General features: G+C 31.1%; 1 long non-coding RNA gene across 1 annotated transcript; it reads right to left on the reverse strand.

The window, feature by feature from the left end:
• Nucleotides 1-1,652: 1,652 nt before the first annotated feature.
• On the reverse strand, nucleotides 1,653-2,542 carry LOC123678350. The gene is made up of 4 exons (XR_006747224.1): nucleotides 2,494-2,542; nucleotides 2,354-2,422; nucleotides 2,205-2,294; nucleotides 1,653-1,870 (listed from the first exon to the last, which is right to left on the reverse strand). It is a non-coding gene; the product is annotated as an uncharacterized LOC123678350 (long non-coding RNA).
• Between the last annotated feature and the right edge of the window lie 1,898 nt (nucleotides 2,543-4,440).

The raw sequence follows: 4,440 nt of genomic DNA on the forward strand, positions 1-4,440 counted from the left end.
ATTTCAAGCTCCTAGATCTCTTGCTTTTAGTATTGTGGAGTAAATTACTGTACATTATTGTAATACTGACCTGTCCTATACATTCTTATGTCAAACAGGATTAATAAATTATTATTATTATTATTATTATAGCTTTAATTATAAAGTGAAGGAATTTTTTCGTTGTTGTGGATAGCAAATATAAAAGCTGCATTGTAATATAAACGTAATTGATCTTGCAAATATGAAACAAATTGCATCAATTCTCGAAAGAGTTAATAAAAAGACCTGCCTATGACAATTGCAGGCGGATAATTCCATTCCTTTAGAACTACATCTAAATTATCTTGTTTTGTAAGAAATGTTATGTCTTCAAATTGGATTACCGAAAATTCGTGTCGAATTAGACCACCATGGATTTCCGATGCAAGCATGTGTGTCTACCTCCACATTAATCTGAATAGGCTTACTAATTGAAACATATTCTCTCAGACACAATTAGAGATAATGAGGTTAAATTGGTCCATGTGCTTCATTTCACGTTATTACTACACGTGTACCTTCGAATCGATAAATAAAAGGGGTTTTGATATTGTTCCCAAAACAAAGAATTGGAACGTGCATAAGATGCAACAATCCGTCGTGTATTTACTTTACCTTCTCACGAAAAAAAATTACATGATAGCAAACGTGGTATAAACTTTTTCGATCTTAACTTATTCTAGTTCACAGTGGACATATAATTCAGCTGAAATTGTAGATAATAATTTCACTCTATCCACTATCGAACGTTTCGACAACAATGTACCTAGTCTTCTTCAGAAAGTAACACTTCCCTCAATAAGTTGCGGGCCCAACCACAAAATTGAATTTTTTTCTTAAAAATTGGATTTTATTCGTGAATTTAGTCGTCTTGAGGAGTGATACATGTGCAGAGTATTTAACTTTTATGTCACTGGATTTTATGGCTTATTCTTTGAGCAATAATGACAAGTGACTCATAACAATGATAGTATTTTTCACGGGCTATACAAATATATAATCGGAAAAACTATCGAACTAAGGCATGGAAAGTTTTTAGTTGTTAGGGAAAAACCATTTTACTAAAAAAAATTTTTCCATCCCTTGGTTCGATAGCTTTTCCGATAACTTATGTGGATAGCCCCTCAAAAATACTATCATTGTGATGGGTCACCATTCAATATTGCTCAAAGGATAAGCCACAAAATCCAGTGATCCGCATACGTGAAACACCCTAGTCTTCTTCGGAAAGTAACACTTCTCTCAATAAGTTACGGGCCCAACCACTAAAAACACCTTTTTTCTTGAAAATTAGATTTTTTACGTTAATTCAGTCACCTCCAAGAGTGATAATCCAAAGCTCTTCAAACTTTTCAATACCTTTTCTGTAGAAAGGTTCGTTTCTGCTGCCGTAATAGGCTTCAACCTCAAAATTTTGTTTGTATTTTTTCGGCTACCTGATTTCATAATCTGAGATGTATAAAATTTGAACGAAAATAATTTCCTGATCGAGAAATTGGACTAATTATGGCATTGATTACACTTTATTCAATAAGTCCATGATCTAATCAGTAAAAACACACTTTTTCTTGAAATTTCGACTTTATTCGTGAACATAGTCACCATCAAGAACGACACATGTACTCCAACACTCTTCTTACTTTTAAATACCATTTCTGCAGAAATATTCGTGTTTATCTTCATTAAACTCGAATTTCATTCATTTTGAAAAAAATGCTAGGCTTTTACAGATAAAAAATATATGGTTGAATGGAACTTAGAGACTTCTCATGATACCATTAATTATTGTGCAAAATGCTTCGTCCGTTTGAACGAGTAAAACCACATACATCATAGCAGTACTACCACACTGGAAAAAAAAAATGGCAAATACCTATCAGAAATTCAAGAATATATAATTTAAATATTATAACTATTATAGTGTATATGGTAGTTGGATGCCATATCGCAAATTCGCTAATATAAAATATTGAAACGAATAAAATTTGTAATCTCATTGCTTTGAAAACCAATGGAACAACACATAATTCTAATTATGTATCATCTAGTTGTTTTTACCGATCAAATTTGTTTTTATTCATTTCTATATAAATTACATGTGTTTTCCTTCTAGTTGAGATATCATGTGATGAAAAAGGAAATAACAAAGCACAAAACAGAATTTAGACTAGATAACAACTTACAGTTAACATCAACTTATTGTTGACTTCAAAAAACCCAGCTCCACTAACTTTGAAATGATCATGTAGTAACTGCAGAGCGAAGAATTTCACCTGAAATGAAAAATATTTAAATCAATAGCCTCGAAAACTTGTGATGTGGTCCTGACTACCTCTTTTAAAATTGCAGGATTGTTATTTCTGAGTGATATAGAGACGAGAGACCTCTTCAAATTTCTTATCTGAAAAACGATGATAAATAATTTGTTTCCTAATTCATTTCATTGCATTGAAGATATTTATTTTTCTATACCACTTATCCAGTAAAGTAATTTAATCGATTTACAAAAGGTATCTCATCTTGAATGAGTAGTGTCAGGATGTAGTTTGAATGAATGACGATAATTTCTCTATGGACTTTATAGAAATGACCACATTATTCAAGTCTTAGCAACTTTCCTGAACTACATCTTTTGTCTATCCTTTCTACATCTCTATTTTTTACGTTTTCGGTCTTTTGTTCGAATTTAACATTTGCATTCTCTCATGGATGATGAATTAGCCTTTATATTTTGTGTCAATATTTATTCAATTTTCTTTTATGATCTTTTAAGAAACTACCAACATATGAGACTCTTCAGCGCTGTAAAGTGAAGTACTACTTGAGTTATAGTTACCCACAGAATCTTTATAAGCGTCTGAACGTTTCGAAAATGGTGTTGTCATCTTCAGAAACAAGAAGTGACTGACCGAATTCACAAAATATCTATACCAAGGGTACCAAACTTTCCAATCACATTACTCAATAAGTCACTATTCAAATTAGCTTTCTATTTTACACAAAAAACCAGAAACAGAGGGTCAAAATCAAGCAAACTGCCTTTTCTATTGAACATTTTGATACCTTTCATTGTGCCTAAAAATTTTTTTGAATACTTCAGCAGTTTTAAAGATACCGCTTGTCTAGATTTTTTTCGAAACATATTCATGATTAGAATGATTTAAATGCCATAATCTACTGAACACAAAACATTATGCACAGTGATGCTATAAAATAATTTTCTCTAATTTTTCAGTTTCGTAATGAGTTCATTACAGTTCTAAAAACAGTGCTGTAATAAAGTTATATTTTTCGTTTTGTGGTTGTCTCTACTGCATTCCAATCCTATCAAGTTTCAACAAACGTCAATAATTGTCAACATAATGTATAATTTGGATATAGTGAAATCATTTGCAGCATTATTCGCAATTTATCTTAATTCTAGTGGTGTTAAATCTATTTCGTCAGACATAATTCATGAATTTTATGCGTAATTTTGATTTTTTTTTTTTGAAACGAACGATTCAAATTCAAATTCCGTAATCTGTCAATATTCGTAACAGTCACACCAACTGCCAAGATAAAATACAAAAGTCACTAGGATGTATAATTTGAATTTTTCATTGAATTTCGACAATATTTCACAAAGCTTGACTGAAATAGAGCAAATATCATCAAATACTCGTTGCAGAAGGCAATTCCAATACTCTTGCGTTCGAAAACTCGCTCCTTCGTCGCTCGTTTTTGAATTTCGCATTCGTGTTGGAATAGGAGCCCATTCTGCAACTTGTTTTAGAATATACTATTGTATATTCTAAGTATATTGTATACTTTTGTGTTGTATCTTGGCAGTTGATATACTTTAATAAAAGTATATCATTCCTATTCGAAAATCGTCTACTTTTAAAATATGTAGATATCACCGACAATTTCATCATATTATGTTTGTTATATTACCTTTTTTGAACAATTTTCAGCTAGAATTACACACCAACCTATGGTCAAATGAGTGGAGGCTAATGTGGAAAATATAACGAATATTGTTACCATGATAGAATTTGTTTTGGCATATTTGTATAAACCATAGCAATAGGCTACAATTTGAATTCCAATAAAAGCGAACATCGTGAATATATAGATCGACAAATACCCATTTGTCTTATCGGCAATTTTTATTATATCACCATATGCTGCACTCAGTTTTTTAATTTTGAAACAATTATCTGATTCCATTTGAATCAAATTTTTATCCAGTTTCTCTATCATATGATCAATAATGATGTATAAGACATGATATGTGTAAAGTAGAGAAGTGAATATGACACTGACATACTCGAAGCAGAAGAAACTGAATACGTCTATCTCAAATTGTATGGAGAAATGTATTATCGACATTGAATTTCCAGTTTGCATAACGAATAGTTTTATTTTCGAATATAA

The sequence above is a fragment of the Harmonia axyridis genome, chromosome 4, assembly GCF_914767665.1.
Source record: "Harmonia axyridis chromosome 4, icHarAxyr1.1, whole genome shotgun sequence".
Classification (NCBI taxonomy): Eukaryota; Metazoa; Arthropoda; class Insecta; order Coleoptera; family Coccinellidae; genus Harmonia; species Harmonia axyridis.